Here is a 24,855-nt window from a genome sequence, read left to right on the forward strand (position 1 = left end):
ACATATTTTTATGAGTTCATCAGAGACTACTGCAGTATCCCGAAGTAGAACAGATAGAGGAGCTGAATAATACCAGTGCATTTTTGTGCTGAAAGAAATTGCGAAGGTGGATTCATCATTGGAAAGTTGAATTTAAAATTTGACTTCCCGACTGTAAATGTGTATAAAAGTATACATAAGTACTGATTTGTTTTCTTTCTTTCTTTAAAAATCAAGAATTTCAAACTTGTAACCTGATGTGTTCCTCTGATATTAAAGTGATCAAGGTGGTTTTATTTTTTTTCCATACTTGTTTTTAGTAAATATCTTCGAAGCTCCTCTCTTAATGTGTAGCGGCATTGAATTGCAATTATTCTCCAGCAGAGAAATAATATTTTGAGCATTTTTCATTTCTTTTCACGACGCATATTTTTTTAAAATCTAATGTGACAGTACACTGAAATTCCAATAGCCTCGAAAGCTGGTACAGTATGAACGGAAGGTGGCTAATTGGACGTATTTCTGCCAAACGGAACTATGTGCATTAAGACATGAGCCCTGAGCCCATTAAAAAAATATGCATAACAGGGCTCACGGTATAATGTTACGTAGTTCCGTTTGGCAAAAATACGTCCAATTCGTAGGCGCATTATCTTGCCGTATATTTTCATAACACGCGGGGTGTATTTTCTAGCGAATTTACCTTCAACGCTCATGGTTAGATAACTTTTTCCCTTTTTTAGCATCATTTCAAATTATGAACAGCTCGTTTCAATCGGCAATCGTTGTTTCGTGCAGGCCTCAGTGCACAATTATTGCCAATTTCGATTTGGATCTCTTTGTGTTACAGTAGTGTAACCATTTTGCAACCTACTCTTTGTCAAGCTTTAGAATTACACGGCAATTCATAATTAATCAGACATCGATTGCCGTCGTCTTTGCCACGTTTGCCATTACGTCATTTTATTTTGCACCCATCCGGTGATGAAATCTTCTTCTAAACGCCTTTTTCGCAACATCAGAATCAACGGAACTCCCTGGAAACGGAACAAATCAATAGCAGGGACGCCGTTTGACATTGAGCTTGTGCGGTAACCTCCTGTAGATCTAAAATTAAATTCTTGCTGGACTATTTTGATCCTTGTCAGTTGGTTTATATGCACCTTCAAGTTTTGCTTCCTTCAAACGAATCATTGTCCCTCCGGAATTCAACTGGATCGGTGCCTTTGTTGTGTGTTAATATGTATCGTATGTAAGAAAAAGGTTTTTTTCGTGAGAGAGAATAAGTCATTTATTATTCTTGATTTCAGGGAAAATGCATTTAATACGTAAAAAACCCTTTTGTTCGCCAATTTAAATGGATTTAGGTCATGTAATGAAGTTTTTTTTCCTTTAACTTTTTCATCCTTTGTCTCTCTCATTCCTCTCTTTTTTAATTCTTGTTCAAAGGAATGCTCGACTCGGTCATTGACGTCAAATATGAGTTTTTTCGTCAGTAAAGTATAAAAAATGGTTTGTTTTTTTTTACAACAGACCGTTGAGAAGTTATATGTTTTGAAAGTTTTGACTTTGACCCCTTCTCCTCCTTGTTTCTTGGGGGCTGAAAAATATCGGTTTTTAGTAACTTTGAAGACTTCGTATCGCCCCTGAGAAAGTAGGATTCCGTTTTTAGACCGATTTGGCTGAAAATTAGTAAGCTCCTTTCCTGTGTAATTTCTGTTATAGGAATTTAAAAATAATTTTCTTCTTTTACCATTTATACGTGATATGAGGAACTCCTATGACTCCGAAATGGCTATAATAGTTATTCAAGCATTCTTTGACAATCATATACAAACTTATAGGGCGAAGAAGGATATGTAGGTTAATACCTCAATTTGTCTCTGTACCATACCTTAAAATTATGTAAAAACAGAGAGGAGCTGTCTCGAAAAATGGAAAAATAATCTCTGCTGTCGACTTCATGAAAGTTGAAAATTTACTTTTTATAACAATAAAAGCAAGAATTTTGCAAGTGCCAGTAAAGTTAGGATCTTCAATTTTCAATTAGGAGAAATTTGTTATCCACGCTAGGCTACGTCAAATCTTGTTATTTTGTGAAATTCGAGAGAAATGTTTGTCGCATACTCTTTGTCTCATTCCTCTTAAATACAGCTGGGATAACGAAAGAAGGTTCATAATCTGTCCTAATTTTCTTTCAATTAGACGCGAAAGTCGCGTTTAATGAATAAAGATCTCACTTTATGTAAGGCGTAATTTCCGTAATATTAAATGCAGTCTCTGGAACAGTCAACATCCATTGAAGATGCAAAATTCCCCGAAAGAATTGTTTCTTTCAATTAAGAAGGGCTAATATTGTATTTAATATCTAGAAATTGCTCGCAACACGGCAATCTTGGAATTAGTGATGAGGAGATCAAAAGCTTTGATGCACTGAGATTCTTTAATACATAGATATGATGAACAAATTGTTACTCGAAAACCCCTTTCTACGTTGTAATATGCCAAGTTGCCAGTTTTGCGTCCCAGGAAGAAAACGAACTGAGTAAATTTACAGTCTTTCCGTTGAATTCTTCAATTGAAATAAATATTCTTGCAATATCAATCTTCGAAAAACATAAATCTAGCATCCGTGACATTCAGTTAGGGGTTATTTCACGATAACAGGAATAGTCGTGTCGCCGGTAGCTATTAGCGAATCGCCGCAAAACTATTGAAAATGAGAATAAAAATCGAAAAAAATTACGTACCTGCGTTTGTCCATGCAAAATTCATTAAAAATTATGATTTTATTGAAAACTACAAGACTTTATATGCAGAAAATGTCCGGTCAGTTACACGTCACCAACTCTTTTTTTGGAATGGAACAGTGGATTTTGGCAATAAATTAAGAATGGTTGTGGCTAATTTAGTAATATTTTCTAGGAAGGATGTCTAATATTTTCAAAAATTGCAAATCGCAGCAGAAGTTCGCTTTTCTGAAGCGAGGAAAGTTTTTTAGAACTGTGTGTCGCCTGTTGCTACAATCTATCAGTGACATTCATTACAGTGTTTTTTTTCGTCAAGTAGAGCTAGAAGTTATCAAATCATGCTCCAAGGTCGCTTTGAGTAAACCATCATCAGCATGTCGGATTTATTTGTAAAAATAAAACTTTATTTCTGAAGGGCATCAGTGATTTTAAGATGTTTAAATTCAAGGGCCCCGATTAAAAAGTAGAATCGATTGATAAAATGGGGGGGGGGGAGAAATTATTTATTAAAATACGTGATAAGGGGAACTAAGCAACGGAAAAAATGAGATGCTCCACGTTAGTAACGCGTTTGAATCTTCAAACCATTTTTTAAATAACCTTAAATTTCGGTATTTCCTTTTCACGTGACAATAATTCAAGTACATGACAACGTCACATGTATCCGGAGGAAAGAAAAAGTGAAAAGGGAGGGTGGGATAGAGAGAGATGAAAATAATCATTTTCTCTGAGGGGGCACGAGAGCCGTTTTGGTAGATCTCAGGGGGTCGGCAAGCTGGAAAGCTTGAGAACCTCTGCTCTAGAGCTAGACGGTTGGTTTAACAAAGATAATATTCGGTTAGCACCCTCATTGGCAAATACATTATCTCGCATAAATATCAGTTCGTTAATGCAAATCGCAAATTATTTCCTGAGCCTTCAAAGTTTTCAATTTGATGCGATCAAAATGTACGTCAAAAAAAAAAAAAAAAAAAAATTTAAAGCAGCTCTGGCGTGTTTCATACCTTAAGATTCGTCAATTTCTGTAGGGTGTCCTCGCAAAGTTCCCGGCTTAACGCTGTAATTCTGGAACCAAGTTGGTTATTGACTTTATTTTCGTCTCATTTTTAAACTTAAATAATTTCTAATTGATTGAATCCGTAGTCATCTCATTTGCTTAAAATTAACGATGTTTTAATGGGTTTGAATGGAGGCAGTACAGCTGCCGCCCACAGGTTTTACTATGCAGGGCCGGATTTACCGACTTGCCGCCCATGGGCCGCCTGTATTTTGCCGCCCCCTTCTCATTCCCTTTGAAACATCAATAAAAACTATCAAATGAACGTGCCAGCGGAGAAGGGATGCATAAGTCGCATTTACTCGTGTTGAACACATTTTTTGGGAAAGCCCTGTCAACACTACTGGCAAAAGTTCACGGAACTTTGCGCGAAAGTTAAGTTTCGTAAACCTATCTCTGTGTGGACAAGGCCCTCCATTCATAAGAAATGAACGAAAAAATTATGAAACAACAAACATAAATGTGGATTAATGATTTTAACTTCCGCCACCGCGCCACGCAGACCGCACAGTGTTTGGCGCAATGCGTGAAGTATTCACGCAGTCTTGTAGGCGCTATATGCGTTTCACGCTGATCGCACTGTGCTTGCCGCAATGCGTGAAGTATTCGTGTAGTCTTGTAGGCGCTAATATGTGTTACATGTCGATCGCCGCGCCGAGAGCTTCTCCTTTCCATCTCAAGTCCTCGTCATCATTTCTCTCTAAGTCGCGCCATTTTAGGCCAAATTGCGTGTTTGGTTTCTCTCCTTAACTCGACTAATTAAATGTGCTGTCACTGAAAGACGACAAAATTAGAAATTACTTTACTCTCAAGAAATGAGAGATTGTGTAGTCTTTTCTCGTCCGTAATTTTTTTTCTAAATCCGATTTTTCTTACACCTATACATTTAAAAAAATTTGCCGCCCCCTATACATTTGCCGCCATGGGCCGCGGCCCATGTGGCCACCCTTTTAATCCGGCCCTGTTACCATGGATTAATTTTTACCTAAAAGTGCAATCATCAACCCCACATTATCTATTTCGCTTCATTAATGTCAGCCTGCTTTTTGAAGGATATACTATCATGACCGATACATATCTGCATCCTTTCCTGTCATTTATTCATTGTCATCTTACGCAATTTTTCAATTGCAACCATATAAGAATAAGTTTGAACGGCTGCCTTGATGCAGCTTCCCCAGCTAGATCTCAAGCAGCGAAATGTTTTTTTGAGTATTGAGGAAAGTCAGAAATTGCAAAGCACCTCCATTATTAATGATAAATTGATCAAAAACGCATAAAAATTACAGGAATATTGCAGATCAGTGAGCATGAAATAAAACATAGCCGCCTTAAGGTGGATAATTTTCTAGACGCAATATTGGGCAGGTTTCTTTGAAATTGTCACTGCGGTTACCACCCTGATCGGAATAGCATCTCTATAGGGAAGTACTGATTTTTTTGCCAGCCAGTTTTAGGAGACAATCTGTGCGGTCATATGGACGGAGCAGTACGTTGAATAAGAACGCCTTTCTAGAGCACACATGCCGAAACTTTTCCCCTATGTATTTCAGTCATTTCGTCGTTTCTCCCACGAAAGAATGTAACTAAATTTCAATATTGGTAAATCTCCCTTTTGCAAATTGCAATTTTCACTGTGGAATCTTGGGCGTGTCTGACGGAAAATTTGACTGATTTTCCATCTGATCTCATGCAAAAATCAGAAAAATTCAGAACAAAAATTGCACAAGTACATTCTTGTAAAAATAGAATTGTTTGAAACGATTTTGCGGCCTTGGATGGGGTTACGTTCCTTCGTCCCATAAAGAAAAAAAGAAGATGTTTGCATCTCGGGCATCTTGGATTGTTTTGATGACGTAGGTTGGTACGGACGGGGTGTAGTTTATGGAAAAAAGTCATTCCATGTATACAGTGTTTGAAATTACATCATGAGTTGATTCAAGCAAAAGAATCGGACGTTACTCGTATTGTCCGTTTTTCGTACTTCGAATCCCGGATTTTCCCGGCCAGGTTGTACCGACCTACGTCACGGGGTAAACAATCCTCAGGATGCAAACCACCTCCGTTTCTTTCTCCATGCCTTCGTCCAGAAAGCGACGATTTGTGATGTTCCAATCGTGATTTTAGAGCAATTTTCATTCCATAAAATCCATTACGTTGGCTGTGTCCTTTGTGTCGGACAGACTTACTCGGCGAATAGCCGGCAACGATGCAGGCCCGAAGACGAAGCGGTCGAATGGCGAGAGGCTGGGCTCTAGGAGTCTAATCTAATATCTGCATCAATGTATATAGTTGTACCGACAGGTGCAGATTACCCGGCGCGCGGCGCGGCGCGGCGGAGGTATGCGATTAATTATGCCAACACGAGGATTTGCCACGATTCCAGTGGTTTGACCGGAGCACAGTAATTCGAGTCAATAAGAGAGGTCGGACAAAACTTGGCAACTTTAATCGCTTAAAACTCCGTCTATACAAATCTTTGAGGTTCCAAATATTGCGCCATTGGTTTCCTCGTAAAATTCTCACCGAGAATCATCCATTTAAGTTTAAAGTGAGACGAAATAATCATCAAAATCTGCAGTCTAAGTCAAAAATTTCATGTCCGAACTTTCTAATCGACTGGATCCACTGTACGGAGAACGAGATGCCTTGCGCGACGTGCCACGCTTAAAGTCTGTGGCATGGGAAACATTGAAACAATCGATTAAGCTGAGAATCGATTGTTTAGCATGGATTTGAACGGAGGGAAGAGTGGTGGCATCTAACGAGATTGCGAGGCCTCGATCATGCTTGCACCTCGTCCTTAATTACTACCGGTCTCATGCGTGCCACAGTAGATTCCCCAGCACGAGTCTTGAGGCTCGTCTCAGATGTGGATGTGGAAACGCTCTCGAATAAGGATGATCTGCGGTGGATCCTAACCCAGAAGCTCTGCCATTTGTCGCTCGCTGTAGCTCGATTGCCCCGACCTCACTGTTGTGGTAGCAAAAAAAGCCGTAAGTGCAAGAGAAAATGGGCTTAGTAGCTCCGGAGCGGAAAATTTTATTGAAATACAGCTCCGTTCTTTGTCAAATTGCCACTAATCGTCCGGGAGACACCTAGAAATCGTTTGGATGATCAAAAATCGACTATAATTTAATTTCCATTACATAAAAAGGGTATTTTTCATTTTCATGTTAGGTTATTGTCAGTCAAGACAGCCGTAAGTGCTATCTTCTGCATGCTTTCGTGGTTGCATTTTGGACACACAACGAACACATTTTCAGGTTAGAAATTGGCAGAAGATTTGGCACTTTACTTGAAAGCACTGTTTTCATTGGCTCTCTGAAGGAGTATTGTCACTTGCTGCTGTCTTGCCTAAAACTACGTCATTTTTTGCGCACTTACGGCTTTCTCATATGTCTTGTTTTGGTACAATGAAGATAAATTTTCCTGCTTTAGGAATTTCAGTGATTTCATCTGAAAGAGTTCAGACGAATTTTGAAGCTAACTCTATTTCGCTTTGACCCTTGCTTACTGCTCTCTTCGCTATCACGGCAGTTCTGATCGGGCGGTCTGGCCAGGCCAGGCACGTCAGCGGCGAATACGTAAATTTCTTTTCCGACGCTCGTGTCCCTCATGTCCCGCCGGCGTCCGGCTTCCGGCGCGCGACGCGCTGACATACCGCGACGACGCATCCCAGGGGATACCTCCCCAGGGCCCGCATCATTCCATTAGCTAATGCAATAGAATTAAATGAACGAACAAGCATTTCACTCTTGTTTCCTTTCACGTTTCACCGGAGCCCCAACCAGCGTCCTCTATTAGAACGATGATTATCTCCGTCATTAAATTACGTCACTGTTACGAACTTTCGGCTTTTCCTCGCATTCGGAATGCTGACCAATGGTGTCAGCTCCACCCGCCCAGGTAGCATTTCGCAGTTCAAACGTTGCGATTATATCGTAAAATTGTTGAGTCTCTTTGAAATGTTATAAAATTTTTTAACATTTTATTTGATTTTTGCACTAAAAAAATGTAATTTTATCGGAAAGAAAATTGTAATTTTTTATGACCTCAAAATTTGGTGAATTAATGGCATTCCGAATGCTGACTATTGATGTCAGCTCTACCCGCCCAGGTAACATTTCGCAGTTCAAACGTTGCAATCGTATCGTAAAATTGTTGAGAGTGTCTTAGAAGTGTTATATACTTTTTCAAACTTTTATTTAATTTTTTTTTTTTGCACTGAAAAAAGTGTAATTTTATCGGAAAGAAAATTGTAATTTTTCATGGCCTCAAAGTTTGATGAATGTTCTGGAAAGAGGGTTTAAAAATGCGCCGCAGTTTTAAAAGGACTTGATATGGATACAATTTTCTGGACCATATTTTAGTCCCAATTTTGAAAAAGTGTAGTCGGAAAAAAAAAGAAAGAAAGAAGAAGAAAAAATTGATATAATTCGAGATACTCAGATATTTGCCCTTTTAAAAAATGAACGAAATAGCTCTTCATGGTCTGAAAACTGGAAACCATGGGTTTTGCGATCTTGCGATTCTTGACTAGCCCGAGACGGATTAAAGATTACCATAAAATTACAAATTTATTGCAATTTTTTTTTGGAAAAAATTTCAATTATATTACCATTACATTGTGACGAAGCAAAATTAATTTCCTTCAACAATATTGTAGGTCTTGTTCTTTGGGATCGGTTCCGTCTATTTTCAACGAAATTTTTCCATCTGAATCGGGAGTTTTAAGGAAAAAACTCGTGCAGCAGTATAGCAATGCTAAAATATCGACGGGGAAACTGCAAAAACGCGCACGGTAAATTCTAACTATCCGAAGTAATTAGGGCAAAGCCGGTTTGGATAATTGAAATTTTTGGATAATCTGTAGAACACCAACACCTAATAAATGAATTAGAGCGGTTAACACCGGAACAATGTCCCGCTTCCGCGCTGCTGTGCCCTTCCGAAGCTCGAGGCTCGACGTCTCGAAGTTTGTCCCTGTTTCTCATACTTGGAAGCGGCCGGGATATATAGGGGGTATAATAGCCGAAGAACCCCATGGAATTGATCAAAATCAATGACCAAAAAAATTATTTTTTCTCCAAAAATGTGCACGCTCACACTCGCATAATTTTCCTCCCGTCTTTCAGCGGTAATAGCGAGGTTTCTTTTTTTCTCGTTTTTTTTTTTCAAATGTTTCAACCCATTACCATATGGTATACCAATGCTGCCATGCTAAAGAAGAACGCCGTATCAGCCTTAAGACGTTGCCAAGTCTCTTACGATAAAAACCGAAATTACTGGGAAAATTGTGAATATTATTTTCCAAAACTTTTAGAGAATTTTTTACGTAATTTAATCTAAAATATCCGAAAATGTCAAGAAAATGAATTTTGTCAAAAATACATGTTTTATCAAGGGTAATTTGGCAACTCTCGAATTTTCATACGGCGGCGTTTTCCCTTGGCACGGCAAAATGGTGAATTGATCCAATGGCGCAGCTGCTCATCAACGGAACAAAAGCTAAGAAATGTCTCTCGTTTTGAGGGAAGATCAGCCTATTTTGTCTGTAAATGCTTTTCTTATACTTGACCGCGGGAAATATAAATAATTTTTATGTAAACTACTATGCTGATCGTTGATATTTGAGCGAGCATATTTGTTCATCCGAATACTTTTCAACGTTTTTCATCTTATTCGAGGTTTGCGAAAATTCATCTGCTTGATACGTGCAACCTTATTTGCTCTTACGATGAAGAATGTAAGCTGTCATTTGAACATTTTCATCATAGATCATGTACTTTAATCTGCTTCTTGTTCTACTACTACTTTAATCTCCTCCTCTTTAAGTTTACCGATTACAGATGATAAAAACTTACAATTTGCACTTCTACACTCTGCACCCTGGTAACTGCTTAGTGTCATATCTATGCGTATTAGAGCTCCCAGTTTTTTTCCTCCACCTTTTCTTTCAAGTTGTGGTTTGATTGCAGACATGAACCAGTTTCTCGGTTCAGCGCGGTCGCCAAAGCCACGCCATACAGTGGATCATGTCAATGGGAACGGTCGGACAAACTTTGGATACTTTAAAAGCTTAGAACCCCATTTATACAAAATTTTGAATTTCTAAAAGTGGCTTCATTGGTTTCCTCGTGAAGTTTTCTACCGGAGGCACCCTCTTAAATTGGAAATGTGACGAGATAAACATCGAAATTTTCAGTTTTAGTCAAAAATTTGATGTCCGACCTCTCTGATTGAATCGATGTACTGAGCGCCGCGCCACGGCTACGGCCCTATGGATCAGTTTCAGACTTTAAGTACGTTTTAGCAAGGCGGCTTGAAACCGAGCGCTGAGGAGTGTATGAGATTGATACTTGGAAAATTTGGGGAAGAAGCATGCAGAAAAGTGTACGGAGCATCCCTTAATGTACCGCGGCGGCGGTCTCCGGAAGCGACAACCGGAAAAATGTTCTTATTCACGGTGTCGTAAGTTTATGAGCCATGCTAAAAGGGCCCGGCAGCCGCGTTCTGAACTTGACCCTTCGGTTTATGGCTTTATTTTTTTCTCACGCGCCGTCACCGGCATCACGTAGCCTCTCGTTACCATTCATGTTGCTATCGCCGCGTGCCGCTCCGCCTGTATAGCGGGAAAGCTCAAACGCGGATAATTGGCCATAGGCATCGCAGGATTCAGGATCTTCCACCTGTGTGTTTTAATCATACAAATCGCGGAAGTTGTGAGGTACGTGATTTTGGAGAATCCGAGGGGCGGAAACATGGCTTTTCAGTCGAACGTATCACGGGATGCGGGATATATCCACCTGTGAGTTTAAGGTAAATGAAATACTACGTGCCGAAGAGAATTTATGAATGTCGTCTTCGCGACAAGAATTCACGTTTTAAAACCAAATTAACCGATCTGAATCTCCAAATGCACCCCTAATCCTAAACTCATGAGCTAATCGTCAAAACTTTTGCGATTAGCCAACCGGACCAGTCAACACCCAACGGAGCTAGTCAAATAAAATCCGTGACTGAATCGTAGAATGTGACGAATTCACCAAAATGAACCTGACGCGGTCTCCATCATTTACACCTTGAATGTGTCAGAAGAGGTGGACTACATTTTCCAATCGAGAACTACAATTTCCAGCTCGTTTCAGAAACAACACATGTATCTCAAGTTTTCGTCTGTACTAAAGTGTTTTTACTGATGAGCCAGAAATTGTAGTTCCAAAGTATTGCAAAAAGAAGACCAGTTTGTGTTCCGATGTTCCCTCCACTTGAGGTACTCGATTATACCCAATTTTTCTATCGATTACTGGATGCCCTTCAAAGCATTTCCCCAATTAAAAAAGGGGGAACCCGAGTTTATACCTCTCGGAATAAGTTCTCATTTTCCGTGTTGTTTTTTTAGGTTTTTGTGTGTAATTTAATTCAAGCTGCTGTTAGATAGGGACGGACAGGCAAGCCTTTCAAATCCTCTATCAAAAATGAATGTATTGTTTTATCTGTTTAATTTCCTATTAAAAGTTTACTCTCAAACAAGCATGATGTAAATTTATGTAAAGTAGATAGATACAAGGCATCATTACTATACCACCATGCTAAAGCAGAACACCGTATGAACATTCAAGAGTTGCCAAATTTCTCCAGACAAAATATCTATTTTGAAGAAAATTTATGCATATTTTCCTTAGAAATTTCCAAATATCTTGGATTAAATTTTGCGAACAAAATTGTCTGAAAAATTGGAAGGAAAAGATTAATAACTATTCCCTGCAGTAAATTCGTATTTTATCGAAGGAATGGCAATGCCTGGAGGTTATTACGGCGTTTTTGCTTATCATGGTATTATAAGCTCTCTTAGCCCCTTTTTCATTATTTGTCACCTTTCATTCTACTGTTAACCGAGCGATGCTTTCATGATTTTTGCAGCTATTGATAGGATGCAGCCCCTAAATTAGCCCGTCCTATTCAGATTAACTCATGAAGCGTGCCTTTAAGAGCGCGAAGCTCCCACTGGGGGTTGAATCGCGTAGCGGACAGGGGGCCTACCCTCCTAGTATTGTAAACTAGCACTAATTTAACGGAAACCGGCCTTTTTATTCGAAGGATAATCCGGGAAAATGAGCTGGCTTTGATGTGTAAAATCGATACCATTATACTACCGTGCTACGGAGAAACGCCGTGTGGGCCGTCACGCGTTGCTGTATATCCTTTGATAAAAAACAAATTTACCGGGAATATTCTGAATATTTATTTTACATTTTTTTTCGGACGAATTTGTACGCGAATCAATCTGAAATATGTGAAAAGTCCAAGGAAAAATATTAATAATTTTTCTCAATAATAAATATTTTATTCCGGAAAATCTGGCAACATTTAAATACTAATACGGCGTTTTCCCTCAGCGTGCAGCAGTATAGCTAGATAAACGTTGCTTGAATACTGCTGTGCGACACAAAAACGCCGCAAACGTCATTTTGCACATTTTTGAAACAATGCATCATGGCAGAAAAACTTGTGCAACCTTGGGACAATGTTTTTACTGAATTCTTTCTCAAATACTATCAAGAACTTAACCTGAAAATTTGAGGTGCATGGGTAAAACAGTTTATATTTTATAAAGTGTTGAGTTCCTAAAAACAAGGGAAAACCTCGATGGATTTACGGCGTTCTTGCTTAGTACGGTAGTAGTGAGAAATTCCAGACTGCGTGCCGCCAAGCAGTAAACTTAAAACCGACACCAACGCATCTCCGAAGATACGGGAGGTTTATCTCGTCACAATAACCGTAACTCAACGTGTTCTCTCTCTTTGCCCACCGTATGCAGCGAATCGACGTCACGCGGGCTGCATTTTCCGGCGCTTTGAGCCCCCCTACCCTTCCCCCATTCCCCCTTCCTTAAAGGGGGATCCGAGTTTTCCCTTGATTTGTTCCCGAATGAAAACTCCATACGTAACAACTGTTTTACATTCATCCCTCCTTTGTCGCGCAGCATTGTCAGACCCTCGACGAACTTATTAGGAAGGAAACGTAGTAGCTAAAGAGTGGACTCTCATAAATGTACCATTAAAAAAACAGTGCTTGCAGTTTACTAAGGGATACTCAGACATCCCCCAACCCCGTACATCCAACGCGTGAAGTGAGTGTATTACCCAGAGGGCGGTGTGGATTTGATTAATCGCTCAACCCCAAACTTCAAAACCTCGTTATTCGTGAACTGCAAGGGCCGATTTCACTCAACATCGATACCGACCCGATTCTAGCTAAACTAAGTACCTGCCTTAAGAATTGAGGAGCTTTTCGGGAAAAGGGCACATAGCAAAAAATTGCGTTTGAGAGAAATGCATTTGAAGTTTTGGTCATTACTCTATGGTCACTGACAGTGACTTTCGTTTGAAATCGGGAGTCCAAGCTGCGATGAAAGGTACCATCAGTGGCCAGAAATTAATGATGGAAACTTAAAATGCATTTTTCTCAAACACTATTTTTTGCTATGTACCCTTTTTCCGGAAAGCTCCTCAATTTCAGAAATATTTTAAGGTAGTTAGACACCAAAGGAGTAGTCCGAAACAAACGACGAATGAGAAACAAGGTAAAATCGTGGAAACAAGGTTACGAACTAACATGAAAAACGAAGCTGAAATCTACTCGAGTTATCAAATGGGCAAAGTTTGAACTCTGCGACTTCGCGCCACCATATCGTAAAATGAATTCTCAAAGAATTTTAGTAGGTTGGCAACGGATTATTTAGCAATAACTCCTCGGAATATCCCATACTTACCACTAGATTCCCTGACAAGTATATTTAACTAGGAAGTCCAGTGCTCACCATCATTCTGTTTTTCGTGTTGTTAGCGACTTTCATCCACTAATGATCTTTTATACTTTCTTTTGCTATCGGTGCATGTCTCAATTTTTTAAGTATGTATTGACACGATTTTTGAATCTCCGGGAATGGTGCAACTATTCAAATTGAGGCGGCGTCAAATTCGCCAAAGGGGCCATCCACCAAGTACGTTAGGAATCAAGGGGAGGAGGGCTAAGAGGTGCCCCATGCGAGCCTTGGGAAGATGGGGGGGGGGGAATTAAGCACTGCCTTACGAGAGGAATAATGCCTGCTTGTAATTTCTTCAAAAAAGTGTCCAAAATCTGTTTCAACACTATTTCCCGCTAAATAATGCTCCCCTCCCCTAGCAGGGGTAGGCAAATCTAGAGTCCCTTTATACTGAGAGTCAAGACAATGTGAATCCATTTCTGATTGGTTCCCGTATTTTAGGCCTTCACAGTGTCACAAACGGGAATAAAGATTACATTTTCACCGACTGCAAAGATTAGGTATATTCTGGAATGGACCAGGGAATTACGGGGTCGGCAAGGAACAAACGGAATGAGAGAAGGAACGGAGAAAGAAATTTGAGAATGGGCCGATCAAAGATTACGAAAAACGTTCAATTTCTGTGATCTTTATCCCCGTTTGTGACTCCATGAGGGGGTGTTGTCTTGACTCTCAGTATAAAGGCACTCTAGGCAAATCTCACGTAGTAATATAAGAGGAGTCAAAGGGTACCTTATAGACGGAGAGGAGTCTAAATATTGAAGAGAGCCGTTTGTAATTTATGAACGGCCCCCAACTCTCCATTTCGGAGGAAACGTGGGTTTGGGCTCCATGCGTCGCGCGTTAAAGTGCAGCGCGGTGCACAAGCGGAAATGGGATAAGCATCCAAGGAGGGAGCAGCGGGGAGGGAGGGAGGGGAAGGAGTTCAGGAAATAGAACCTAGATATGACAGCATTATCACACCCGCGAATACGGTGCTCCGAGGGACGGAAAATGTACAAAATCGGCGGGATCCAAGACGTGTGCCACACCGAACCGCCGCGCCACACCCCCTCGACTCATCCTCATCTGTTACAGCGAGGCGCTCAAATTCCCCCAATTCTCGGATGTTGAGCCCCCTCCCCCCTAAGAGGATTCCTCGCCGCGCCACCGCGCGCCTTGCAAATATCAAGAACATCCTTGTTTAGATTCTATTGAGATTGGTGTGCTGGAAAGTCTCATCCTCACCCTCATAACAGGAAAATTTCCTGATCGAAAGCTCCGTCCTCGGGCTCTCCTCAAGTTCTGAGCCGTAATATAAATTCATAGCATTTAGCATGAACGGAATATCATATCTCAGGTATTCGGGGGAAAACAATTCAGTGCCCACGCTTAAATCAGTGGTCTAGAATAGAATATTCTATAAAGGAATAATATATCTTCATTTTTTCTGTCCCTAGCTATCACGATGTGGTTAATGCCCTAAGTGGTGGCTGCCCCATTTTGCACCAAATGTCATTCGCAATATTTGAAGTTTTGCATCTTGTACCTGGTGGTAGATATCATAACCGAATGTGTTCTTATATTTGGATCGGTCGTCACTACTATTGTAGTAGGTATAGCAAAATTTTCTAGAAGAGATTAGGTCCGTTAATATAGACCGTGCTAGAGATTAGGTCCGTTAATATCGGTGCGCATCAGACCATGAAAGTTGATATCGCCGGTGAAACCCCCAGACCACGTATATCGTTTGCGGTGTTTAAAAATATCCGCTGTCATTTCACTTTTTTGAAGGAGAACATATCAGTATCATTCCTTGAAGTTTTCACAGAGTTTTCTTCGCATACAGAAAAAAAATCACGGAGGTTCTCAAAAATTGACGTTGAGTAGTTTTCAATTTTAAAAAAATATAATGTGGCAGAAAGTCTGCGCAGACCGAAATACGTGGTCAGGTAGTTTCACCGTCGAAATGTCATCGTATTAGACGTGGTGACCCAGAAGCTAGTGTATGCGAGCAGATTAACTGAAGAGATGCTGTCAATTAAGATGCTTGATTGGGTTCCCCTTGGAAGAAGACGAGACGCTCAGGGAAAGGGTGGTGACAAAGGGTTGAACATGTGAGGGAATGTTAGTTCCCAGTGGGGCTAAAGGGGGCCTGTTACGATTCGACGTCGCAAAGTGTCGGAGAATGCTGTGAAAGCGTATGTTAATTATGTAAATACACTGAAGACACAGCTTTTGGGGTAGGATCTATACTGTAGGGCTGAAACCTAAAATATGTACGTAGGTCAGTTGGTGTCAACTACACAGCTAGTTGATCTGAGCGCTAGGCGGTTGTACATATGAGTCACTAATGAGTCGTATATAAAAAATATATTTAAAAGAATTTCATATCGGATCAACTAACCAAAGTGCCATAAACTGCGGTGAATATTAGCATGTTCCTCTGGCAACAGCTTCAGGAACGAAGATCTAGCTCTGTTCGGTGAGAATAGATGGAAATAGTTTTCGGCCGCGTCGGAGGGGAGGGGGGGGGGCGGAATTCGGAAGGTGGATTTTACGTATGTTCAACGGTGTCGGCGTTGCTCTTTTCCCCCTTGAATCGCAGTCAAGCGTGCCTTTGCCATATCGCAAAGTAAATATTACAACCCTCAAAATATGTGCACCATAATCTGCTGAAGAGGGGAATCTCTCGCGTATTTTCACCCCTAGAATTGCGTAACGGATTTTTAAAAATCAAATGTCCTCCCTTTTCAATCAAATGAATCGAATGCTACACGCTGCCGTGTTGGGTGAAAACTCCGTTTGAGCTTTCGAATCTTGCAGTTAAAATTTTACCTCCTCGCCTCCATCATGGGCAAAATGATGTGTTACCATCCTAAAAAATAAAAATAAAAATGAAAAAAGAAGAATTAAAGAAGAAGAAAAGAAGTGGTGAGGGGAAAGAAAGAAAACAAGGATGTGATTTGGCAACGTCGAAATGCTCATGCTGCGCTTTTCCGTAGCTAGGCAGTAGGTAGAGTACGAGTTGTTCGACGCAAGCAGGACCCAGAAAATTTAATTTTCTAATTAGGTTTGTCGATTGGCAGGACGGTCGGACGATCATGGACCTTTGTCATGGGCCGATGCTTTGTCCTCTTTTCTGCTGGCTGTAGGTTTGCGGATACTCGCGGGAATTCAGCAGTACATAATCCGCTTATTTCACAACACTGTCCAAGTGTGAGCAAAGCTTTATTTTCCAAACTTACAGCCTGATGACGGCGACCGGTCGACCCACGAGTACCGGAAAATTGAATCCCACCGACTCTTGTGTACCTCGTTTTTTGCTCCACCTTGCCGAGCTCCTTCATTTTATCAAGACCGAGAAATATTTTTTGTGGCAAGAGAGAGAAACCTCCCTGGATTTCTCTTTATTTTGGTCTGAGTAATCTTCCTCAAAGTGCGGATACATGTGCTTTAGACGCATTCCGGAACATTCCGTGGAAACACTTTGCCGCATCGCACAGTGAAATGGGTAATCGTGAGAATTCGGACGTGAAACTTTTGAGTAGAACGGCAGATTTTTATGTTTATTTTGTCACATTTTTTATTTGAAGGGGTGTTTCTTGAAGGAAATGTTACTAGGAAACATATGAAATCACTTTAAAACTGCTTTGTTTCGCAAACGAAGATAATCACGAAATCACGAAGATATAAACTTCTATGGTCTCCACATTTTGCACGATTTCTCCCCCCATCGACTCGCTCCACTGTGCGCCGCGCCATTTATTTTTTAACAGCCCTTATAAAAGACGTCATCCTCGGAACATCGGTAATGGAATGGCCGAATGGCGGAATGGTGGCTAAATTCTGAAAAACTACTTCCAATTTGCAACGCTATGGACCTACCGTATTTCATTTTTGTCAATAGGCGGCTATCTTACATCATCTCACAAAAACCTTCTCTTAATTTTTCCATTGTACATGAGGGAAGAAATGTTCTCGCTTTTTCTCCCTCTCCAATCGCTTATCTCCCATCTCCTCCCAAAACCCCCAACACTTTTTTCCGTGGACTTCTGTGCAACAACAGCGGTCATTTCGAACCGTCGCGTCGCGTTCTGAATACGTATACGTCTTTTTCGTCTACACCATTCACTAAAAAAAAAGAAAAGGAAAGAAAAGAAAAACTCTGGCCGTCGAAGCTGTTCTTACCGTCTATACAGAGTAATCCAGGTTAAAAAGCCAGACTTGCAGGAGCTGAAACACCCCCAAGCCCCCTCTCTAAATTGAGATTCAATTTTTTTTTTTTTTTTAGATCACTCATGAATTCAGGGCATAAGAGGATGCGGAGTTCATATTTTCATGAGATTTGGTGCACAACCGTTGCCAAACTTCAGGAAAAACGATTTACTTTCCAAATTTTTTTTGGAGGGGGGGGGGCGTAGCTCCGACTGCAGGAACTTTTGGAAAAAACTTTATACAACAAAAAAGTCTAATTTTGAACTATAGAACACACTCCTGCAGCCTGACCGTTCAACCCTGAATCACCCTGTATAGACAAACCGTCCGCGTTCCGGGCGTAGCACCCGGAGTAATCGGAAGCGACGGCTCCAGCACCCCGGACTTTCGGCCTCTGAGCCTCGAACGGACGGTATATCTGTATAGCCGGTAACTTTTTTTCAGTGTCCCCATATCGTAAACCGGTTTTCAAGAGTTTCCTCATGCCTTTACAAAGCATCGAAAGCCGGAGCCCCCGTCCCCTTTATTCGGGATCCGGCGAGAGCCCAGACGTGAAAAATAATGGGGTTTAAAGGGAGGGAGGGAGTTTTCCGAGGCGCCCTCATTAATTATCGGCCCGATTTCCAAAGCCCCGCGGAGCTGTGGCGTGCAAGCCTTTAAAAGTATCCGAGCCCTTTCAGCGAGCGCGGGCGTGGTTAAGTTAAGTATTACAAGCTACCTTTGTGTCTTCGGCGGGAAGGTATCCTCCGGGAAAGCGGATCCATACGTCGTGGAGCGTGACTCTCGCAACGAAACGACGTAATGCTCCGGAAAAATAGCGTAAATTACCGTAGCGCCGTCAATTAATGCCCGAGCATTGTTCCACAGCCAGCCGCGGGCCCGCTCCAACCTCTATTTTTCCCCCGTCGAGTCGCCGCCGACCCGTTCCCCGTTGCCTCGGCCAGGATCAAGTTCATTTAAGCCCCCGGTTTACGGCAGGGATGGAAAATTGCATGACATTGATACGCGCGGAGTTTCATGAAATTTTTTAAAAATTCGGGGATGTGTTCAAGAGGCCCGAATGACTCTTAAAAACAGTGATATACTGAAAAAAAGTATTTTGAATTCAGACTCCAGATGCTTCAAACATTTGACAAGAAAAATGGACCGCGCTAAGCAGAAAGGAACTACATCCACACAGGACCACACACACATACAACACAAGGAACCACATCAGCTATTGCCTAATTCCATTGGGCAAGTTAATTTTTTACATAAAAACGGTTGTGCGGATTTTTGTGCTAATTTCTGCATTGTGCGAAGCAAATTCCTTAACATTTTCAAAGGAGTCTGCACAAAAGCTCTTTTGTGAAAGATTAAAATGCCGGATAAAAATAATTGCAGTAGGCGATGTGGCTTGGTTCCTCTCTGCTAAACGCGGTTCAAATACTCGTAATTCAATCGGATTTTTGCTTGAATCAAAAGGAGATCCGCTCAAATTAAGAAGCTTGGCTTTCGATTCAAGCAAAAATCCGATTGAATCAAGAATATTTTTCCTTGTCAAATTTTTCAGAGGCTGGCCTCTGGATCCAAGAGACTTTTTTCCCAGTGTATCTCGATTTTGAAAGTTTTCACACTGCCTCCCCTCCTTTACATCCCATTCCAAGTTTCCCATCAGTTTTTGAAGCATAACTTCTAATCGCAAACTGCAACACTTTGATTTAATATGGTTTATGTATGTATTTTTCAGATTAATTTCGATAACAGTGACGTTATGAAATTAAAAATTCATGGAATTCCTAAAATCGGCAACTTTGTATTTTATTCCGATTAAAGCTCACCAATTTAATCTTTGGTTACGCTTCTATCGACATGTAATTTTATCTCTTTCGTGAGAGAGCGGTTGAAGAAGCGGTAGAATATTCAATCCGAGCCGCATTAACGTTTTCGTGATCGCTGTAAAGTGCCTTCAAAAGCCTCAGATACCTCCAGCATCATCGTTGAGTATGTATAGTTTCTCTACGGCGCCGTCGCTTTGAACTCCCAGGTATTAAAAGCTTCTAGCAGTCCCTGTAAATAGCACAACGGCCGGCACCAGTGTGGCCCAACTAAATTCCTTTTCCCCCCAAATGTTTCTCTTGAAATTATGAGGCGCATCTCGACATCTGGCGGAACTGGTTTGCAATTCACTTTTGTATGAAGTTGAAGTTTTAGAGGTAATGCGCCTATAGTTTAAGGTATTTTGTCAACATGTTTTTCAAAACAATAGTACCTATTTACCGAGAGGGTAACATTTGACTGGTAAACGATGATAGCTCGGATTCATTCGTCTTAATTAAGGTGACGTATCGACAAAGGCGTCACTAGAACACAGTATTTGGAGGAACTTGCGAAGCTAGTGTGCCTGAGAAAGTTGCAAAGAACCCCTCACCAATGCAAACGGGGTCTGGAAGGTCCTCCTCCAAATGTTTTGGAAACTTTAGAATTTCTACGACGCGCCGGCAATGTTTCACATCTTATTTTGTTTTGCAGTTCCTTAACGTTTTCGCATATATGTATACCAACAAAATATTTATTTTCTTATTTTTTCATTTCTTAAATTCAACAATTTTCTTGATTAGTTTTTTACTTGTCCTTTTGTTATATTATACGATTTTATCGCCAAAAAATTGTGAAAAAATCGCGAATAAATTTCAAAACATTGCGATTTTTCCCTCGAAAAATGCTACGTGAGATCGCGGTGGGAACGAATTGTGACGGAATTTGAGCACAGCTTGCGCTCGATACATGGCCCAACGCTACGCGACGCCTTGACCGTCCTGTTCGCCGCATACACACTTGTTGCTCCGTCACGAACACACCTGTTGATGGGCTTTGCCGTCGTCGCCTTCGCATTTTTAACCATCGTAAGCCTTAAATTTGCCCCGGCTTGACTTGGCAGTTTGTTAAACCGATCAGAGCCCAAACCACCCTCAAAGCCGCAATTGCTAGCCGTAGCGAGATTAATCTCCGTAGGTCAGTCACTGCGCATCTTTTTGAAATCCACTCCCCGCGCGGCCATAACTCGGCGGCAGCCAATCTGACGTCACACTGACTGCTCCCATAAGAAATACATTTGCAGGCAGCCAATTTTGTGTCATGGCGCAGTAGAGTTCCAAAATTCGTCATCAGGAATAACTGACTATATCGACGGTAATAATGAGGTTAGATCACGAAGCTTTCAGGGCCCAAAAAGTCAGACAGCCTTTGAATTCAAATTAAAAAGAGTGATTTATTATTATAATTTTTACGACCCGTCGTTTCCAAAGCACCCACATTTTTGACTTAGTTTTTGCATAAATAACCTCATTTTTGTGGAAGAACACTCATTTATGCATATTCTTGGTCATCGTTCGATATTCGAATCTGAAGATTGGCAGTGACATTTTTTTTGTTAGAGGGTTGACTACCCTTCGAACCCTAAGAGCTCCGTGTTTTGACATTTCCGCCCTGACGTAAGCTCAAGCAATATAATTGAGTGAAGCAAAAGTTAAGTTGGAAGATTAAGACTTTTTTTCGCCTAATGATGATTCATGAGCTACTGGAGGAGCATATAATAATAGACCTCATGAATGCACCACTTGCGAAAGTCGGATACTCGTGAGTGTGGGAGCAAGCACTTTCCTGAACGAGTTTTTTCTAATTAGGTTAGATTTGCTAAATCGACTGCCCGCCACTTTGAGGTCGGTCATCAGTCATCATTAGGCGATTCTGAGCGTCGACTTTCGAACACATCTTTTACAGTACTGGCAAGGTAGCAATGGGGGAGGGGGAGGCTGTTGTTGGATTAGCGACTCATGGTCATTTTTTTCTAGTTTATAGCACCCTACGCGGGACATTAAAATGCCAACCCCCCAACCGGATGTTGGGTTGGGTAAATAGGATCGATATTCCCGCCCGGAAAATGAAAATGGGAAATGTTGTCCTCCAATGCTATTTTAGGTTACTACAGATTAGATGCACCTTCTCCCTGTAACCTTTTATAAATATTACCGATAGATATAAATACCCTCTATAATATACAATTTTAATGACGTCATTTACTAAAAATGTTTCTTCCATCGAGAAGTAGCTGTCGAAATGAATAAATAGTCATCATAAGAAGCATCATAAGAAGAACATAAGAAGCGAGCAAGATATTGAAAACCGAAATTTAAGACTGATACCCATTTCTAGCATTAATATTCCATGTTCCTCCAATTCTTATCATCCTTTATTCTCACGTTTTTCTGGTTTTGTTTGTTTCAGGTACTGGTCTCGCCACGCGCGCTCTCTACCTATTTGCTGTTATGTTTTATTCTCCGTATGCAACGCTATTGCATATTATGGTTAGTAGGTATTTTGAATTCATCATCAGCTCCGGTCACATTTCGGAACTAATTGACTCAATGAATCGTAAAAAAGCTCCAAGTTCACTCCTTTTTCCAAAATTTTCGTCGAAATAGGCGCGTTTGAAACGGAAATATTATCTGGATGTTTTCAAAATCAGACCATTCTCTCAAGATTTAAGTGGATCATGAATGTATGTATCGAGAAGTGTGTCCTCGATTAGTAATGATAATTAACTTCACCCTAGACGACCGTCATTTTCTGTTTCGCCTGGTTTATCCGAATCCAATCGAGAGATGCGAATGACACCACTGAGAAAAGTTTAATTCTTGAAAAAAATATTCATCGAAATTTGCCCTGGTAAAAATTGGCAGTAAAATCTGTGTTCCAGAATACCATAGACTTAAAGCCGGCTGTAAGATTTCCGATAGCTTCTGAAGCCGGCTGTACAATTTCTTTTTTAGAATTTTATAGCCGATGGCGGCTAAGCAACAGCCAGACGATAAAGTTTATGCTAAACGTTACTAAATACGGATACTAGGACTTAGTTAGTTTTTGAACTACCGCTCTCTTTTTGTGCCGTAGTATCTTGATTTATTTTGCGAGGAATGATCCTTGCTTTTGAAGGATGCCTGTCATTCTTAATATGTTGGAGCGCCCTCAATTGCTTATGATACTGTGCAATATCTCTAGTGTGAAATAGTTGCTTCAGACGCCGTGGCACGCTGCGCGCTGCGGCGCGGCGGGCGGGCAGAGAGCGCGAAACGCGCATTAGCGCCTACAAACCTAACAGGGATACTTCACGCATTGCGCAATGCGTGAAGTATCCGTGTTAGGTTTGTAGGCGTCAATGCGCTTTTGCGCAATGCGTGAAGTATCCCTGTTAGGTTTGTAGGCGCCAGTGCGTTGCCGCTCCGCTTGTGTTAGGCTCTAATATTTAATCTCGCGGAGTCAGCGTTTTTCAACTGATAATTTTGAAATGTTTGCACACTCTGTATGGATTATTCTCATTTTAATTGATGAAAAAAAATATGTTTTAAAGGATAATATAAAGTGTGTTTTGTAAATATTAAGGTAGTTTGGTATCAAACTTAATGATTTCCAAAGCACACGAATTTCTACAATTTCTTATAGCCTTCAATGGCGATAAAGTGTAAAGCCCGGCGATAGGAACTATAGCCCGGCTGTATACTTTTTTATAGCTTCGTACAGCCCGGCTGTGTGATTTGCTCCGCTTTCTACAGCCAGCTATATGATTTTCAATAGCCTTCTTTAGTCGGCTATAAGAACTCCGATGGTATTTTGAAACGCAGCTCCTACCGCCAATTTTTACCAGGGCGTTCAGAGCTCATCCTAGAAATCTAAATTTGAAAATGTATTTTCAAATCTCTAGCTCTGTCGCCATCTTGATCATTTACATTGGACCGCATGAGCTCCATGAAACGCTAAAACTAGAAAACCAATCGGAAAAAACACAAAAAGTTTTGAGGTAGATATCCCCTCCCTAAATAGTTATTCGATTGAAAAAGATTTTGTACGTGAATTGTTTACGATCTATCATGTAATGGAGTGCTGTACCGTACACAATTTCAAACTTCCGTGTTTAGTGCTACTCGTGTTACTGTTTATTATTTTTTCGTGTCGGATCAACGCAAGGGACTTGGTCGCTCGAAACAATTTTGTATTATATTGACAAGTTACTTCGAGCCTTCGAATCCTGGAAAAAAAAGTTGCGGAGAACTTAGCAACTCCTGTTCTCCTCCCAATACTCAGAGGTTGCGACTTGCGAGTCACTAGTGGATGGGTTCTTCACCGATGTGATCCAAGTTGGTTTATGGTCGCCCGATTCTAAACGAGGTCATAGATTTTCAACACTTAGATTTAATTACTTCAACCCTAAGATTTGGTCGATTCGACATCGAGGAAACTAATACACAACAAAATAACCTACAGCTTGTGGTTAACCCCTACTGCGTGTTTTATTTCCCATATTACTCGTAAGACAAATTTTTGTTTATATTTTTCCAGTGTCAGTCGATACCTCGTCTAGTCCCGCGGCTATGTAGACGGGCCTGACGAGCTATATAGACATACCCTCCGTTCTAGGCTCAGAGGCTGAAAGTACTAGCGGGCTGATCGTTGAAATTCATAGACAAAGCTATAGACAAAGAATACATAGGGAGCAAGGTAGATTTACACAGGTATGGAAAAGTTGAAAATTTCCCATGAGCCTCAGTACGTGTCACATGACCTCGTGACGTAGGTTAAGGGGCCCGTTTTTTAATTAAATTACAATCAAATTAACATTCAAACGTTTGTGCGTTTAAACGCTAAAATTAATATCGCATAACCAAAATTGTGCAAAAAATCCCACAAAATTTTGACAAACGATAAACCGAACATAATAAATCAAAATAATCAAAACATCCAAAATGGCTGACGTTAAGGGGCCGCTGGAGAGCCAATCAGAGGTCAGTTGTTTAGTTCTGTCCATACCTGTGTAAATCTACCTTGCATAGGGAGTATGGAGCGATCCTATTGGTTGAAATTCGTGGTTGTCATAGATTAAAGGGGTAAATGATGGACTAACTATTGGGTCTTTCGTGGGTCGCAGTTAGTCAGTCTATTACCTGCCTCTTTTGTCCATTGCAACAACCCGTTTCCAGATTGGATCCCTCAAATCTTTTTGTCTC

The 24,855-nt window shown here is 40.8% G+C and overlaps 1 protein-coding gene across 2 annotated transcripts in view; it reads left to right on the plus strand.

Annotated features, from left to right (window-relative positions):
- The window catches only part of Pde9 (phosphodiesterase 9), a 238,454-nt gene that overhangs the window by 99,508 nt on the left and 114,091 nt on the right, over positions 1-24,855 (plus strand). Inside the window, exon 3 of one of the 2 annotated variants that reach the window (XM_072299564.1) lies at positions 22,082-22,161. The exons of the other annotated variant lie outside the window; for it this stretch is intronic. The gene's annotated coding sequence lies outside the window, so the exon portion shown is untranslated. The remainder of the gene's footprint in view (positions 1-22,081; positions 22,162-24,855) is intronic. 2 annotated transcript variants of the gene reach the window in all.

Source organism: Bemisia tabaci, chromosome 1 (assembly GCF_918797505.1).
Source record: "Bemisia tabaci chromosome 1, PGI_BMITA_v3".
Taxonomy (NCBI): Eukaryota; Metazoa; Arthropoda; class Insecta; order Hemiptera; family Aleyrodidae; genus Bemisia; species Bemisia tabaci.